The following is a 19,858-nucleotide window of genomic DNA, read 5'->3' as shown; positions in this document are numbered from 1 at the left end:
GACGGCGACTCCAGCCGCCGATCTGAATGTTTGCATTTTAATTTTTAATAACTCCAGTAATAGTTTTTGTCCTGAGGAGAAGCAACTGGAAGAATTATAAAACCTTGATGACCTCATTACAAATGAGGATCAGCTCTTGACTTTTGCTGTAGTTAATAGCGGATCCTTGCAAATGCTGTACTTAAAGTTGAAGGGTGCTGCCTGGCTGACTTTCCTTACAGTTTTGAAATAGACTGCACATATTAAGGGACAGAATTTAAAGCAAGAAGCTCGAGGCTATCCCTGTAGCCGGTCGCAGCTCCACTGTGGTGCCCCAAGGGTGGGACTTTGGGGCAGAGGTCCAGAGCCCCACACAGCAGTGGGTCCTCAAATTCAGCACACCACCTGCTTGTGATTCCCATCAACTGGTATTCAGAGAGATGTGGCCCAGAGTTCCCTGGGAAGTGGGACTGATTGCTAAACTATTCTGAGAATTGTAGGTCTAGGATTGGAATAGGCATCTTCTGAGAGCTGGACCATCAAGAAGGCTGATCGCAGAATAATTGATGCTTTTGAATTATGGTGCTGGAGGAGACTCTTGAGAGTCCCATGGACTGCAAGGAGATCAAACCTATCCATTCTTAAGGAAATCAGCCCTCAGAGCTCACTGGAAGGACAGATCCTGAAGCTGAGACTCCAATACTTTGGCCACCTCATGAGAAGACTCCCTGGAAAAGACCCTGATGTTGGGAAAGATGGAGGGCACAAGGAGAAGGGGACGACAGAGGACGAGATGGTTGGACAGTGTTCTCGAAGCTACCAGCATGAGTTTGGCCAAACTGTGGGAGGCAGTGGAAGACAGGAGTGCCTGGCATGCTCTGGCCCATGGGGTCATGAAGAGTCGGACACGACTAAACAACAACTCTCAGCACCCTTCACAAACTACAGCTTCTCCGAATTCTTTGGGGATGGTTTCAGGTAGTATCATAGCACTTTAAATGCATGGTGTGAATGTGGCCTGAGTCACCCTTTCCATATGTCCTCCAGCCCTTATTGACATTTCATAGGCAAGGGTAGCCAATATGACATTTCTAGAGGTTGATGGACTACAGCTCCCATCCTTCTGAATCCTTGCAATACTGACTGGGGCTTATGGGAGTTGGAGTCCAGTAATACCTGGAGGATCCCCTGTTGGCTGTCCCAGGGCTCAGGTCTTTCTTGACTTTGCCTGAGATCCATTTAACTGAAGATACCTGAACTTGATCTGCTAGTGATGAAATACGCGTGCATAAATAGGAGTCAAAGCTGGAGCGTAAGCTATGCTTGTAGTGTGGCAATCCTTAAAAAAAACTGAGTCATTTTATTATAAAGACACACTAAAGATGACACTTTGATGGTCCTACAGAGTGAATTTTTCCAAATGGAAATCTTGAAGGAAATTGATTTTTATCTCTTATGTCCCTTCCCAATCTGCCAGAAAGATTCTGAATACACAGAATAGCTCCAAACGAAAGTCTCTGCAGGGACATTTTTGAGTAATATTATGAAGTATTGATTATTCTGGCATGTGTTTGCCAAGATAGGTATTTTTATACTGGCACACACTAGTAGCAGCTACTAAATTGTGCTTGATGCCAAAAAGTTGTGGGGTTTTTTTTTCAAAAAAGAGTAACCTGAAGGTTTTCATAATTCAGCACTGTTCGATTCCAGATCAATGTGATGCTTTTGCACATTGCAAAATCCCTCTAGATGTCAACAAAAGAGACTCAGAGCTAAGGACTGCTATCTTTCATTTAATTGGAATCCAATTTTAAAATAACAAAGCAATTCAGTCAACTACATCAGCGGGAAAAGAAAGCCAACGAAATAGAGGTAGGTAGGTAGGTAGATAGATGATAAATAGATAGATAGATAGATGATAGATGATAGATAGATAGATAGATGATAGATAGATAGATGATAGATAGATAGATGATAGATAGAAGTAGATATAGATATGTGTGCGAAAACTTATGTGTGGATATAATTAGTTGCAATATTTATTGACAGTCAATTGTATTTAGCCAAAATAAGGCTTAGAAGAGGCAAATTGAGCATTGCTTCCCATAAAAAATAAACATTTGGGGTGGTCTGATGCATGCACAAGGGACTTGTTCTTCATAGATTCTGGGATGAACTGGTCTGATCTGCACCTCCCAGACCAATGTGCAGATTTAAACTCCTTCAGATTTTGCACCTCTTTGAATTTTCCAATAAGTTTTCCACTCAAAAAAGTACCAGAATGCACATAAAAATGAGTTCATTACAGAATGAAACATGTTTCAAATTGTGAGAGTAAACGCATTTAGAATTAACTCTTTTGTGGGGGAAATACACCCGAAAATGAAATGCAAATTGAAATATGAATTTTCATGCAGTTTTTTTTTTTAAAAAAGCTATACTAATAATGAATGGGCCACCTCATGAGAAGAGAAGACTCCCTGGAAAAGACCCTGATGTTGGGAAAGATTGAGGGCACAAGGAGAAGCGGACAACAGAGGACGAGGTGGTTGGACAGTGTTCTTGAAGCTACTAACATGAGTTTGACGAAACTGCGGGAGGCAGTGGAAGACGTGCTCTGGTCCATGGGGTCACGAAGAGTTGGACATGACTAAATGACTAAACAACAACAAATAATGAATGGGGGAATGAATGAATGCATGCAAAACTGGAATGGATGGGAAATAAGACTGATCTGTCCTTTTTTTGATGGTGGAAACTTCACCAATCCCACTTATCCGCATTTCCCGATATTGTTTTGGCCTCGCCTTGGGTGGGGTGTGTGTGGCATTGCGGTGTCTCCTGCAGCACTATTGAGACTAGGGAGTTGCTTTTGCTTCTGATCTCTTGCTCCTTTTTTAAACCCAGGTCTGCAGAAATGATAAGGAAGTGCTTTCCCCTTCACCACCCTCTCTTATCTTTTAATTAAATCGGAGAGCAATATGCATGTTACATGCTCGCCAGCCACAGTTTCTACCACTGCGGAAGGTACACGGAGGGCAGTTGGGAAGATAGAGACAGGCCAGAATATGCTAGCGGAGATAAGCCTAATGTTATGGAAGCTGAACCTTTGGCCCCCATTCTTCCTCTTTTTTAAAAAATAAGATCCACTTCTTGGCCCACTGAAACAAACGAGATGGCGGGGGCATCTGTGGTTGCATTTGCTCCATTTTCCAAGCTACAAACAGCCAACGGATATATATATATTTAGAAGACTTCCCTTTTGCAGCCCAAAATATTCTACCCCATTGCATTTCTGGGTGAGTCCCTATTGTGGGAACACCTCCTCTGATTCTGGTTTGATGTCTGTTTTAATTTTGAGTAGAAACGCATCTTTTAGAATCGGATCTATTTGGTGAGAGGCCTGAGGCTTAAAAAATACTGAAATCAATCAATAAACAAACTCAGGTTGTGTCCACACTATTCCTTCAAAGCCCATTCAAAGAATTCTAGGCACTGTAGTTTGTTAAGGGTTTCTGGGAATTGTAATTCCGTGAGGGGTTACAGTGCCTGTAATATTTTGAGGGAAAGAATGTGCTCTACATGTGCTTTAAAGGTATAATGAGTGAGTGTGCAGCTTCAATTTTAAACTGTCTCCAGGTTAAACAGATAAGCTAATAGCAAGGAAGGGTCATAGCTCACATGCAAAAGGTCTGAGGTCAATTTCTCAACAGCTCCTCACTTTAGGCTGAGAAAGATTTCTGACTGAAGCTTGTCAGTATAGGCCAAGGAGGTGGGAAACTTGGTATCTTCCAGATGTTGTTGGAGTCTCCCATCAGCCCTAGCCAGCATGGCCAATGGTCAGTGGTTAAACGCTGAGACCTTTAGTGTGTCATACAGCCCCCCTCCATCCTGTGCTTTCCAGGTGTTGTGGACTACAGCACCCATCATCCCTGACCACAGACGAAGCTCACTGGGGCTGATGGGAGTTGCAGTCCGAAAACATCTGGGGGGCACTAAGTTGGATGAAAACTGGTGCAAAACATTTCACTTGTAAAGCAAGCCTCACTGGGCATGTGAGCAGGCTCATCCCTGCAAGAGCTGTATGCACCATTAGATAAATGGTCTCAGTCCAGTATACCTGAAGGAGTGTCTCCACCCCCATCGTTCTGCCTGGACACTGAGATCCAGCGTCAAGGGCCTTCTGGCAGTTCCCTCACTGCAAGAAGCAAAGTTACAGGGAACCAGGCTGTAGTGGCGCCTGTCCTGTGGAAGGCCCTCCCACCAGATGTCAAAAGAAAAAAACAACTACCAGACTTTTAGAAGATATCTGAAGGCAGCCCTGTTTAGGGAAGCTTTTAATATCTGGACTATTGTATTTTAATATTTTGTTGGAAGCTACCCAGAGTGGCTGGGGAAACCCAGCCAGATGGGTGGGATATAAATAATAACAATAACAACAACAACAACAACAACAATAATAATAATAATTACCCCCCATGAAAGCAAAGGCATTCTTGCTATTGCAATATTGCTTGGGGCCAGGTTACCTGAAAGATCTTCTTCTCCCTATATGAACCTGCCCAGGTGGTAAGATCCTTAGGGGAGCACCTTCTTCCAGTCCATCAACATCAGAGATATGGGGTGGATCTACACAAAGGGGGGAAACGCTATAAATAAGTCAGAAATTAAATCGTTAAAACAAAACAAAACAAAACCGCTATGTAAAATCGCAAAGATTTTTTTTTTTGCTCTCCAGAGCCATCTGTTGTTGCATGTTTTTTGACTAATGCAGGTTAATTGGGAGAGGGGAGCAGAGGAGTCCATGGTTGGTGATGACACAAGAGAGAGCCTTTTCTGTGGCTTCTCCCATATTGTGGAATTCCCTCCCAAGAGAGGTTAGACTGGCTGCCTCTTTGCTATCCTTCCCAGCAGCAGGCATCATCAGACAGGTCTTTGAAAACTAAGGTGCAGGCCATGCTGATCACTGGGCTGCTGCGTTTCATTTGCTGGTTCTAAATGTGTTTTGGAGTATTTCAGCTACTGTTTTTAACCAGTTTGTTTTATTATTTTGTATTTTGGAATGTTGTTTTCAAATGTTGTAAGCCACCTTGATTCCTAACTTGGTAGAAAGGCAGGCTATAAACACATTTACATAATAATATGAATAATGTTCCATAGCTCTGAAGGTTTGTTAGGGGGAAGTGCATAATATAATTCCTCTCCCCTCCCCTCCTGCCGCCTTTATAATTCTATAGACAGACTCTTCCCTTGTAGTTAATCACTCCGAAAGAAACATGAAGAAAATCCAGATACAGACCGATAGCGTGAAGGATTAGAACCGAAGGTCTTTTCAAGATTAGAAGTTCCACTGACCATAATTATGTTCCTGATTTCAGCAGATAACCACCTTGGCAAGTAGAAGAATCCTTGTAATGCAGTGCTGAAAATCTGAAGCATTTCAGTCCCACAAAAATTCCGCTTGCTCCCAATGAAAGGAATGGAACTGTATTAATGGAAAACGCTGTCTTCCTTACTTAAAACTGATCTTTAATTCATTATTTTTCTCAATTTCCTGTCAAATTCCGATTCATCTTCAAAGCATTGACTCGACGCACTTATTATCATGTAGAAAAAATGTTAAGGGAGGTAAATTAATTTATCCATTGTGGTTTCATTGAGAGGAGCAGCTGTAAAGAGTAATTGATTATAAACAGATTCTGTAGGGGTGAGTGGTTTGAAAATAGATTTAAAAAATGATCATGTGGCACATTTTCAATAGTCTCCCATCCAGTAATGAGAGGCAGCACTAACGAAAACAAAGAAGGTGAATTGAAACCAGTGGTAGCCCCAAGTGATGTCATGGGATGGGCCCTGGAGATGGAGGTTAATTGGGAGAGAGGAGCAGAGGAGTCTTTGCTATAATTCACAGCCCTTTCCTGCCAGACTGAAGATTGCAAACTGCATGTACAGCCTTCTTCATATCTATAACTTTTTTAACTATTGGGGGCATTGGTTTTATTTGTTGCTATGGTATGTATTTTTGTATTTTTATGTTGTAAACTGCTCAGATGTAAGGTAGTCTAGAAATTAAATAAATAATAATAATTCAAGTTACAAGAAAGGATACTCTGACTAGACGTTTGGAAGAACCTTCTGAGGATAAGAGTTGTTTGACAGCGGAACTCCCTCAGAATGTGGTGGACTCTCCTTCATTGGAGGTTTCTAAGCAGAGGTTGGCTGGGCATCTGTCAGGGATTCCTTAGCTGTGACTCCTGCATTGCAGTGGGTTAGACTAGGTGAACTTTAGGTTCCCTTCCAACTCTACAATTCTACGGAATGCCTACACCTGAAACAATTGACCACTGCCTCCAGCTGTAGCCCCAGACCTCAGGAGGGCACTAGATTGGGGAATAACTTTGTTAAAATGCAGCACCTTGACTTTGAGGAAGAGCCGAGGTAGACCCAATGCCATTGCACGTTTGTAAGATTCGACTTTCCACACAGAAGGAGCTTGACAGCTAGACGGGGTGAAAAGAATAACATTAACGTACAGAGTGGAGAAAGAGTGAGCTGGAGGAGGTGGAGTGTGGTTTTCAGTGGGAGGATTTCATAACGGCATCCCAATATGAATTCAAAGTGTGGCTCCACGCAGTGGGGGCGAAGGTCTCCTGCTGAGCATTTTATGGAAGAGAAGTAAGGAACAAACATCTGTCACTTATCTAATTAGCAGCTGGATGTAGCTGTCATGTCTGAGATGTACGACTGGAGTGTTCTTTTTTTATTGGGATGAGGAATGTGAGCGTACATCGAAAAGAGCAGTTTGATCAGAAAGGGGCTCACAAAAATGTGTCACTTTCTCCTGGAAACATCTGCACTGTAAGTAAAGGCAGCATATATTACAGTGTAACGAGCTGAGGATGAATATGCAAGAAACCCAAAAACTGCGTCAGGAAGGAAACTAAACATCTCTGGAATATTTTCAGGGCACTCGGTGGTCCAACGGGGAAGCCGTTGGGGTGAGCCGAGCCTCAGAGCAGAGGGAGAAAGAGGGAGGGAGGGAGGGGGGAGAGAGAGAGAGAAGAAAGGAGGGGGAGAGAGGTGCAAATCTACCCCAGGACCTCCACAATTGCCACAATGAACTGCTGGATCTGTGTACAGCTGCCCCTTGTGGTGAACCTTCAAACTACAGGTGTCAGCTCCTCAGGCCCTGGACTCTCTCTACCCGCCCAGGCTGGCCGTTGGATCCTATGGACAGGAAGGACTGTAAGAGGACTTCCTGTTCCCGTTAAGCCTGGCTTGAGTAGCAAGGTCTCAGTGAGCACCTTTGTGACTTTCTACATCCTTAGATGGTCTTCATTGCTGACTCCTGGTTTGGCCCTTGATTCTGATTTACTCATCAGTCCTGGACACTGGCCTGAGAACATAAGCAGATGCCCCATGGCTCCTGGTTCCAGGCATCTTCCTTACCTCAGACTACTGTCCATTATATAGCCCTGGCAAAGGCCAATGCTCTACCCACTACACTACACTACACTGCACTACACTACACTACACCTCCTCTAATGGCAGCTTTTCCTGGCAGCATGTGTCTGGCAATTGATCCATTTATAATTTTAAAAAGGAGGGTGTGTATGAGTGTGTCTGGGGATGGGCAATTCTGTCAAATTAAGTTTCTATCCATTACTTGTTTTTTCCAGTTCACCTTGCAGCTATTAGGGAATCCATTTCCCTGCATGCCTCCAAATAAATGTATCTTTGTCCAAATTTTTGCCTAGTATGAGCATTTCGCAAGTAATTCCCCGCAATAGAATACATTTTGTATGTTATTTTCACCAATATACTGTGTTATTATTCTATGCTTTCTTTAGCTGGAGAACTGCGCCAAAGAAAATGCCAATTTAGAAAGTCACATAGAAATGCAAACTGTAAGCTTCACCCATGCCCTAATTTCCACACACATTTTTCACTGGAAACCTTTAATATTGCCCTTAATTCATAAAGCTTCTTTTCCCCAGGCTGCCAAAACTAGGGAAGGCACAGAATGTACACTAACATCCCGTTCTGCTCCCATTTATTCTTACAACAAACCTGCAAAGTAGGCTAGGCTGTGACATAATCTTTTGCCAAGGTCACCCCATTGGTATTTCAACTTGAGATTCTCATGTCTTAAGCCTGATATTTTACTTTCTGCACCGCACTACCCCATAGCCTCTATTTAAATTAAAACTTGCATACCCCCTATATGTTTTCCACATGCATTAATGGTTTTCACTGTTCGACAGGTTCTCTGCTGCACACATGAAACTGGAAATTATTTTGCTGCAGATTTCTTAGATATGAGAAGCCACCATACTTCCCCTTCTAAAATATTTTTTTAAAAAACCAGACTTGGATGCAGGTAAAGAATCTCGCAGCTGGTAGAAGTAATGATTAGAGACAATTATAGCTTGATTGACCTGTCTTGGAAGCTAAATTGATCAGGGACACTTAAAATGCCTAAAAGAATCCCCCCCTGTCCTAAATGTGTGGGATTTGCTGATGTGCATGTATTTGATTTGGGAGGTCAGTTTGTCGATTGGTCTGCATGTGCCAATTTTCATCTGGATGAAATGTTTAGTACAGGGGGTGGCTGGGTGGAATTGCCCAAATTAATCCTTTTAGTGATAACTAAATTATGTGCTACATCCAACTAAATCCCAATTAAGGGAAGAAGGAAAGAGGAAATAAGAAAAGATGGATTTACAGTTGTGCCTTCCAAACATGTGGCACAAATAAACAAAAGGATTTAGCACGGGCTGGTTGAACAGTGCTGCATTGTTTTTTTCAGGAAATTCATTTAGGCGCTTGGACACCCGTTTCAATAAGGTTGTTCATCACCTGATTCTCCATCGTGTGATTATTCAGCTTTTCACCACTGAATATGTGGATGCCCTAAAATACTGTGCTCAAGAATGTAAGAAAGCAGAGAGGGAGAAGAAGGGAATCTTGCCAACTGGTCCTTCCCCTGACTGACAGTGGACCCAGATCTTTCTCCTATTTTTGCCATCCCCCTCACACAAGGGAATTTGTTCATTGTAATTTCTTAATCTTCTCTGCCTTTCTTGAACCACTGCTGAGGCTTTATGAAGCAGTGCAGTCACCATTGCACTCCAAAGAGGGTACAGGTGAGGTGAGATTGCTTTGCTAGCCTGGAGCTGTTGCAGACCCATGCTAAAATTCGTAACCCCATGTCTCATCAACGGCTGCCAGGTAAGGCATATCTCTGCCCCTGATATTTCAGTGCCCAAACCTAAGCCCAGGGATGGCCTCTGGTGATGTTATGGGGAAGGCCCCTGACAATGTCACATGGGCAGACCCCAGAGATGGAGGTTAATTGGGAGGGAAGAAATGGGTCTATGCAATAATTTGCAGCCAGCTCCATTAAGTAAGCTCAATGTTTTGTTTTTTGTTTTGTTTTTTTTGTTTTTGTTTTTGTTTTGTTTTTAAAGTAAAAGACTCTCCCCTACACCTGCCCTCCAACTGCCACCTGGAGGGGATCAGGCAAACCTGGAGACTTCAGGTCAGACATAAAGATCTGGCAATCTTAGTGATAGCAGTGAAGCCAACTCAGGACCCAATAGTCCCCAGCCCAGATTATTCCCTTCTTGCTCCTAGAATGCCCCATTTGTGGGCTTTTGTGCTGGCTCCAAGCAGTTGATCTCTTGTGGACCCATACATGCAGGGGATGGCAAGAGGCTGCCTTAGCCAAGAAAGCCGGGCAAAGGAACCCCTTGCTCATTCTACCATCAGCTTTTGGGTTGCTCTATCCATTACCTACTGTATTTCATATCCCCCTCCCCAAATGTTGTGATGCTGTTCATGGCAATTTAAATGTATCAAACATTATGTAAATACATACTGGGCGGGGAGGGAATACACACTAAAATATATTAAAGTACGTATTAAATGTGTACTTTGATGATAGTGAACACACACAAAGAAATAATTTTTGTTATAATGACTTCTAAAAATTGCTGAAGGCAAGCACGAAAAGGACATTCTCTCTGTTCTCTGCCATGAAAGAATGTCTCCCCCAATACAATGCCTTCCATGACACAAAGCAAAGGATGCTTCCTTCTTCAGAATCGTTTCCCTATATTCAAATTTCTGCAAATTTGAATAATCAGTCAGTTTGATCGTTTGAGTAATATGTCCCCTACATATATTATTTTTATAAGTGACTCATATATTGATTGAACTGAATAGTAGATTTTCTGAAGCTCATATACTTAATCAAATAAGGTTTCTTGAATTTGTGATAGCACTAAAGTGTTTGACTCAGGAAGCCCTGGAGCAAAGAAGCAAACCTATTCAGGTCAGCGCCATTATGATTTGGGCATTATTTTTTGGAAGTGCAGGGGAGCTGCCTTATGCTGAGTCAGACCACTGGTCCATCTAGCACCATGTTTTCTATACTGACAGTGGCTCTCCAAGGTTTTGAACCAGGAGCTTTTTCCAGCCCTACCTATAGAGGCCAAGGATTAAACACGGCACCTTCTGCATGTAAAACAGATTCTCTTCCACTGAGCCAGAACACTTCCCCTTTGATAAACCTGAGGATTTCTCATTTCTCTTGAGCTGTGAAATAGGGATGGGAAATATGTCACCCTTCAGATGTCTCTGGACTCCATCTTGAGCTAACATGGCCAATGGTCAGGGATGTTGAGACTTGCCACACAGAAGCTCCCTAGTCCTGACCTAAAATGGTCACTTAGCTGGGATGTGTCTGGCCTATGTAGCATTGCAGTAGCATCTTACCAAATTCTGGTGGGACAGTGTACATGTCTATAGTAGCAACCACAATGTGCCTATTTCATGTTTGCTTTTAATTGTTGGATATATGTGTAATAAACATAGAGGGTCATGCATTTTTACTCTTTGGACAGAGTGGCCCAGTCCTTTGTCAGACCATGGAGGAAGGATCACCCCAAGCAACAGAAGGATGAACATCTCCCTTGCATTGCTTTGCCATTCTGGCTTCCTACATGAAGGACATTATGAGAAGGTTGACCTCCATTGACCACAGCCATCACGGAGAGACGTAAGGAGGGCAACTCCTAGTGATTTCCTCCAGTTGAATCTGAATGCCTTTAACCAGTCCAGAGAAAGTGGTTTTGAGATTAGCAACAGGCAGAGAGGCATCAGCAATAACAACAACTCAGAGTTTCTGAAAAGAGAGAGGGAGAGAAGAGGGCAAGTGGAGAGAAATAAGAAAATTGTATGTTTTTGGTGGGTGGGTGGGTGTGTACACAAACACACACATGCACACACACACTCCTGGTCCAGAGAGCTCTTGACAAGTGAAATCCATTTCTAGCCTCTTGTTCATGCAATAGCAATAATGCTTTTAAGAGCCCCCTTTATCTCCTCTCCTGCATGTTCTCCCTAATTGTTATTTCTGCATTATATTTGAGCTTTCACACAATGCAAAAGCCACTTCTGGAAATATAATGGACTATAATGCATTTCCGTGTTATTTGCAAGCGGTTTCTTTTTTCTTTTTTCTGGAAGCAAATAACACGAATGCTAAATTTGTGCTGCATTCCACAGTATTTCTGAAAGTGGCTTTTTTGACATATGAAAGTTCAGACATAATTTGGAAATTATCTGTTAGAGAAATGTCAGGGAAATGGAATAATCTGACATGTGAATGCAACCTTAGTCTGCTGCCCTCCAATGTAGCAGAGAACTCTGTTCTGCTCAGTGCTGTTGATAGGCTGTTTTGCACCCTAGGCAAGGCAAACTACTTGCACCATCACCCCCCTCACCGAATTGCTAACTTCAATTTTCAAAAACAGACAATTTGTATAGAAAATGAAAAGCATGCAGCTCGAAACTGCTAAATCTATTTTCAATTGCAAGTAAAAGTAATACAACAAACTTAGATTATCTTTCGGTCTATCTGCATTCAGGTGTGCTTTTTTATTAAAGTTTGTGGCCTATCTATTTAATAGATATGTTAAAAAAAAACCCATTTAATGTATGAATTATTTCAAAAACCGATAGAATGCTTAAAAAAAAGTAAACTATCATTGGAAATGTAGAAGATATAACAAAAAGGGAAGAATTTTATTATTTTTGAAATAATTCATACACTGGAATTGTTTTGGTCATCAAGGAATGCAGGAGAAAAGGGGAGGGTCATGTTTTATGGGAAAGGGTTGTGGCTCTCTGGTACAGCCTCTACTTTGAATGCAGAGGATTCCAGCTATGGTCCCTGGCATTTCCAGGAAAGGTTGGGAAAAGCTTCCTGTCTGAAATCCTGGTGAGCTGCTGCCAGCCAGTGTTTGGCAGTACTGAGCTAGATGGACCACAATTCTGACAACTTTGGGTGCTCTCCTGTTCTCGGCTGACCCTCTGCATATTTCATGTGTGGTTCCATCTTGGTGCCTACAAAACTCACAGTCGGAATGTCAGAAATCGGAAGAATGATAGACTTTCCAGGTCTGCATAGACTTCAACTGGAAATTCTTTCCTAGCACTAGATTTGATGTTGCATTAAGCAAAGTAATCACTCAGTGCCTGCATACCTTTAAAATCCAGACACATTCCACAGCCATCGCTATTTCCAACACAGCAGACAAAACAAAGCTTCATTTTAGTTCATCCTCATGGTGTATCTTCTATTGCGTCAATACATCTACATGAGTGTGTGCGTATTGACCTCAGTAGTCTTCTTATGTAAGGGGATCTATTAATAGACTAACTTTAAATGGTTCTTTCCCCTTATTTTTCTTTCTCCCCCCCCCCCCCACAATTTAAAAATACATCCTATGAGGATGTGTCATATTAGAGAAGCACCACTTCAGATTCCATGATGACTCATAGCAGGACTGACAGAAGTTAAATAATGAAGGTGGAAGTCACAAACAGGAATCCCAAACCATTTTAAAAAAACAACAACATGAAAAACCAATCACCCAGGTAGAGAATTGTCCTTCTGCATCACCTTGGATGCTTGTAAAGAACACTTGCATCTCCAAGTATCATCCAGGAATATTGCATCTCCAAGTATAGTCTTCCTAGACGCATCTCCAATATTGCACCTTGATGCATAGGGCTATTGATTAATATTGATTGATTGATCAAAATACATATGGAGATAAGAGTCTGCTGGATCAGGCCAATGCCCACCTAATCCAGCATCCTGTTCTCATAATACAAATGGAAAAATAAGAAGAGCCTGCTGGATCAAGTGAATGGCCCATCTAGTCCAGCATCCTGTTCTTACAGTTGCCAACCGGGTGCCTGTGGGAAACCCAAAAGCATGACCTGAGCACAAGAGCCCTCTCCCCTCTTGTGGTTTCCAGCAACTGGCATTCAGAAGCTTTGCTGCCTCCAACTGTAGAGGCACAGAATGGCCATCATGCCTAGCAGCTATCAACACAGACCTCTACTCCATGCGTTTGTCTAATCCTCGTTTAAAGCCATCCAGGTTGGAATGAACCCCATGTAAACTGTGAATGGACATGCATGGAAAGCATTCCATCCTCACTGCCTAAAGCACAAACTTGTATTTCTCCTTATGCTTGGAGCACACCAAAGCCTGATGGTAGACTGTGTTGTGGTTCCTTGGCATATTTATGTACAGTGGTACCTCGGGTTACATACGCTTCAGGTTACAGACTCCACTAACCCAGAAATAGTGCTTCAGGTTAAGAACTTTGCTTCAGGATGAGAACAGAAATCATGCTCTGGCAGCGCAGCAGCAGCAGGAGGCCCCATTAGCTAAAGTGGTGCTTCAGGTTAAGAACAGTTTCAGGTTAAGTACGGACCTCCGGAACGAATTAAGTACTTAACCCGAGGTACCACTGTACATGCAAGGACCAGGAGCTGTCCGTGGGGCCAGTCTAGCACTCCTGCTGGTGTTTTTGCACCATGGCGACCTTGCAGCTGCCTTGCTCCTCCACGCTCCCAGTGAGCCCCAATAATGCTGGTGATGGGACGTCAGGTAAGCGCCAAGGACGTTGGTGATGGGAGGTCAGATAAGCCCCAGTGATGCAAGGCTAAAATGAAGAGGGCAAGGACCATGTACTCTACCTTGAGCTCCTTGAAAGAAAGGTGGGATATGAATCAAACAAATGATGAAATAAGAGTGGATGACTGCCTGGAACCCTGAACAGGAGTGTGCAGTGCTGCAACATCTTGTTGCAGCCCCCAACTTGTATATTTTTTAAAAAACAATATAATCATGATTTTTATTTTTTAATCCATTTTTAAGCATTTTCCCTTCCTGCACATTCTCCTTCTCTATTCTGAACCGCAGGCAGGCAGCTCTAGTCTAGCCCCCCCCCCCCCAAAACTCACTGCATTACAGGAGAACTCTCAGAAGCAATCAAGATGCTAGGCTCACCCCATCTGTGGAAGAGGAGGCAGGATTATCTGTCATTTTATACATAAAAAGAGGAATTAGTAGGGATTGGACACAAGACAGCAAGAGCTCTGAGCTCAGGATGTGCCCCCTCTCCTTCATATATTATCTGTTTCGTGAACCCATCTTATGACTCCATCACAAACCTGCCACTCCAGTCGAGCTCCTCTCCCGTGCTTTATCATCGGCTGAACTTAAAATACACAGTCCCATGAATGCTTCGAGCTGGGGGTGAAGGGCTATGCTGTGTAATAAAGATAGCTTTTCTAGCAGTGGACATAGTTATTGCTTTGCATCAGACAATGCAAATCATTGCTTTTTATTGCAGGCCTCCTTTTATTGGACATCGGGGAAAGGAAGGAGATCGTGTATTCTCTACCTACCGCAAACAGTTGTACTGATATTTCAAAAAGGGTGACTAGATGAGTTTGTCATTGCAAAGGCCAGCTGCCGTATTAACTATTTGGGTTCCAGTTGGAATCCCCTTCCCCAAAATACCTCTGATAGCCACCAAAGTTGTCTTCTTCTTCCTCCTCCTCTTCCTCCTCTTCCTTCTCCTCCTCCTCTTCTTTTTTTAAAAAAACCGGATCATTTTGAAGTGCTAACTAGAATTCCAGCTGCTGCAGGGCAGATTGGAGTGATCTACGGAAAGAATAAATAATCCAATACTTAATCCAATACAATACTTAATGCAAACTGAGTGCAGTGTGCTTTTTTGCTGACCGCATTAAACAGCTGTCAAGCAGTCATATTTTATTGTATTTCAGGAGTCCAATTAGACTTTTATTAGATGCACACCAGTTTCGTTAGGCAGGCTGTAAATTCCCAGGGTGGTGGGGTGAGATGGGGGTGGGGACACCTTTTAGTAATCGTAGAATCAGAGAATTGCAGAGTTCTGGAGTTGGAAGGGACCCAAAGTGTCATCTAGTCCAACCCACTAAATCTTTGGTTCAGGAATTTGATCAAAAGGCAAGAACTAACCTTGAGATTTGCAGGACCATCAATATGTGTTATATTTTAAGCAATACATGAATGAATACAGTATATAAATGGGACCGCCAACAAAATGCTGCAGTATATTCTCACCCCCTAAAAGGAGTGCTCTGGTTCAACATTCCAACCAGCATAGCCCTACTTGAGAATATGGCAAGCTTTTAGGGATTCATGCATGCCAATTCACTCCCCTCCCCCACAGTGTTCCATTTTCCACGTCCAGTTGATACTCAACGTTCCATGGCTCTTGGAGTCTACTGAGCATGCTCAGACCTCACTGAACTACTTTTAAAGGGGCTCTTTCTTTCTTTTTAGAAGAAATATTTTAACAAATATGCTTCATTTCCAGAAGGAGTCCACTTTCAGGCATCCAGTTCCTTCAAACTGCACAATATTAATATCTGCAACATGGCCACAATCCGAGCATTGGACACACCATTAGCTCCACCCCTTGAACATCCAGGCATTGATGCAGATATCTGCATGGAAGAATCCTACATGTGAGCAACTGCTTGCAAATGGGATTCTGGGCATTTGGGATCTCTGTGTGACCAGGAGTCCTGATTGTGCACAAATGTATGCACAAGCACCTACTCATGCATGGGCTGCCCCACTGCAGATAGCTATGCCAACCAGCAGATACCTTGGTGGCCTGCCTGATGGCATAGATTAAAACAAAACAAAACATGATCCTGTGAGCTTCTGAACATGAGCGATCACCATTCGGTAGACCAAGCATTCTAAACCAGCTGCTTTGAAAGCACATGGCGAAAAGTATTTGAACATTAAGCCCATTGCTCTAGTGGGAACTCTCTCTGCTCTCAGATGATGTGTGCTACAAAGCCATCTGCTTTGTAGAACAGCAAAGTTATTTCATGTTGATCCTCTACTCTCCATGCAACTCTCTTGGATGTGCCATGTATGTCTATGGCCAGATCAGCTGGGCCTGGTAGCCTTTTCAGTAAATGGTGTCTATTTGGGACAATTATTTTGACTGCAAATGTTTCGTTTTGAATGCTGCCCCTCGCTTGCTAGGGATGGAGGAAATTTTTGCTTCAGTTCACATTTAAAGGTGAACTTACCCAATTCACACTTTCTAGAACAATATGCAAACCCAAACACATCCTCATTTGCACTTCTCCAAAATTTTGCAATATAGTGTAATGTGTCCAAATCACATATACTAAGAGTATACCTCAAAATGCCTGTGTTAGTGAAAACAACATACAAACACCCATTATATTAGGGGAAACTGATTTGCTATAATGTTTATGTTAGAGGAAATGGTATATAAAAGTATGTAGAGCAGGAAAATGTGTATACAGAAATTCATGCAGAAATGCTTGTGAATTTTCAATAGAATTTTTTTCAATGCACACTGATGTAGAAATGTGAATTTAAGGCCATATCTGAAACCCTCTTTTTCTCTTTTTTGTATGTGTAGGGTTGATGGTGGTACTGCAATTCTCATTCATTCTTTCCCATGGTTGATGCCAGGAATTACAATTCCCTGAGGTCAGGATGATATAGTTCATATACAGGGCATCGTCAGTGTGCATAAGCATACATTACGACATAGAGGAGAACTCTCTAAAGTAGATTATTATTATTTTTCTGAGCTTTTGCTGAGAAAGCTTGTAATCATTACTGAGCGAATTCAGGATCAAGCCAAGGGAGTTAGCTCATCACTACGAAAAAAGAAGAGAGCATTTTGAAAGCTTTATGAAAATTCTTGCTCCTCTTGTGGATACATTAACCTAGTATAGAAAACACATAAAGCCTGTTGGATGCAATATAACAGATATAATGTGACAAAGCTCATACATTTATCTAGTAACTTACAGTTATTCTGTAGCTGTTATTCCTTCTAAACCCAAGATTTGTGTTCAAAATGGAAAGATTAGCCACCATGGTCATCAGGTTGTAACCTAATCCAATTCTTTCCTTGCATCAGCATTATTATTATTATTATTATTATTATTATTATTATTATTATTAATACCCTGCCCATCTGGCTGGGCTTCCCCAGCCACTCTGGGTGGCTTCCAACAAAATATTAAAATACAGTAATGCATCAAACGTTAAAAGCTTCCCTAAACAGGGCTGCCTTCAGATGTCTTCTGAAGCAGGACGTGAGCAGAATGACTTGCTAACCTCTGTCTTAAGCCTTCATTCTCTAGTGGTGGCTAGCACCCATCAGAACAATTAAGCAGAAGGCAAGGAGACCAACAGTTGGTGGAGTCAGAGCCAATAATAGGTAGAACCAGAGCTGCAACAACAGCCAAAGGCAACAAATTCTAGTTATGTCCCCGCTATCTTTCCTCATCAGTTCTACAAGGGAGATCAAGGAGGTAACAGGCAGGGCCACCTCCAGGACTGCTTGTAAGTAAGGAGGCAAGCAGGTGGGGGTTGGCTGAAGGGAGACTGAAGACAAAAGAAAGACATCCTGTTCCCAGAGTGGCTAAACAGATGCCTGTGGGAAACCCACAACGGGGCCCAAGCACAAGAAAATTCCCTCCTGTGGTTTTCAGCTACTGGCATTCAGAAGCTGTACTGCCTCCAATTCTGGAGGCAGAAGCATGGCCATTGTGGCTAGTAGCCATCAGTAGCCCTCTCCTCTATGAATTTGTCTAATCCTCTTTTAAAGTCATCCAGGTTGGTGGCCAGCATTGCCTCTTGTGAGAGCAAGTCTCATAGTTTTAACCATTCTCTGCATGAAGGAGACTTTCTTTACTCTGTTCTGAATCTTCCAACATTCACCTTCTTTGGGTGTCCATGTGTTCTAGTGTTCCAAGAGAGGGAGAAAATCATTTGCTTTCTCCATGCCATGCATTGTTTTATAAATTTTGATCATGTCGCCTCTTACTCGACTTTCCTCCAAACTGTGCCCCGCCCACCCAAATGGAACAGCCTCCACTGTGTTTTGGCCTCAATATTGTATTTATGATTAAATGTTCTGTGCCTTTCCAGCTGCCCACCCCCTTGACTGCCTCAGCCTGGCTCTTAGCAATTGTAGTGGGATGAAATTATTTAGCCGTCATTAGCCCAAATAAGAGAGAAAGCTGATTAGTGTCCTCTCTCTCTTGCTCTCTCTAGAATGCAGTAAACATGATTTAGGGTAATGATCACCCTGAGGTTGGGCCTTCACTCAGTATAGCAGAATTAGTCTGCCCTTTCAGCCAAAGCTTTTCAAGATGGAGAGGAAGGGGTGAGATATAATTTATATGTTGTCTTGTGGTTAAAAAATAAAAAAGTCAGACATTTCTATCAATCCTCACTTCCAGGATTTTACAAGCTGTGTAAATTAAGCACAATAGACACCAGTGGTGGCTGTCTGCTTCTGACAACAAAATCTGAGTTGATGGACATCAATATCCCACAGGGAACTAAAACTGTTAATTGAAGCCCTGGTGGCTAATCCATTTCCTCGCCCCACTTCATGGATCCTGATATAATGGCCGTCTCTGCAACTGGAAAGTCATTCATGCAGATGTGGTCCAGGCATCCGGTTATGATCAAAGTAATTGATTGTGTGTATTTATTCCCCCTTTGACCGGCTGTGTGCGTGACAGATGGCAGCCTTGGGATGATAACCAACAAAATGTGCACACTGATATATTTCCTCAAAACAATAGTCTGTGCTGTAAAAGCACCATCTGACAAGAAGTATTATTAATGCCACCCAATGTTTCAGGAGCAGAAAACATGAGGTTGCCTGGTTACTTGGGAGCACAGGAAGTCAGACCATTGTTCCAATTAGATGTGATTTCTGCATTCGATGATCTACCTTAGTATTGGGTACACTGACTGGCAGAAGCAATCCAGGGTTTGGGACAGGAGACACTCCCAGCAACATGTTGATATGCCAGGGATTGAACCTGGAACATCCTGCATGGAAAGCAGATGCTCTGCCACTGAGCTGATTTTGAAAAGAAGTGTGCAACACACGGGTGAACAATGGATTGCAGTGGCAAAGACAGAGGCAGATGTCGTTATTTAATTTCCTCCAGACATTTCAAAAACACACATTCTGAAACAGCCTTTGTCAACCTAATCTAGAACCTGAAAATGTGCTGGCTGGGGGACTGATGCGAGTTGTAGTCTGGAGGGCACCAGGTTAGTGATGGCCACTCTAAAAATACTGGATTAAGTTCAATAGCTTCCAACTTGCAGTGAGATGGACATACCTGGAGGAATGTATCTCTCCACCATCACTTGCATGCCACTTAATTTTCTCTGAAGGGTTGGGGGACCCGCTGGAGTACACTGGGGTGTGGAAGAAGCAGCGTCTCACTGGGAGCTCAGCCAGAGAACTTTCCCATCGCCTTGATCTTTTAAAACTAGAGATTCTATGACGGAATCTAGGAAATTATTTTCCCTACCACAAAGCCTCTCCTAAAAGACCCAGATCTTATAGCCAGGAGAAATGTCTTGATTGGGCCATATGGGCCTCTGTAGACAGAGCAGTGCAGAGTACTGGCATCACCACCATAA

This window comes from Podarcis filfolensis (genome assembly GCF_964270895.1).
Source record: "Podarcis filfolensis genome assembly, chromosome: 8".
In the NCBI taxonomy this organism is placed as follows: Eukaryota; Metazoa; Chordata; class Lepidosauria; order Squamata; family Lacertidae; genus Podarcis; species Podarcis filfolensis.
Note: the sequence above shows the minus strand (reverse complement) of the source record.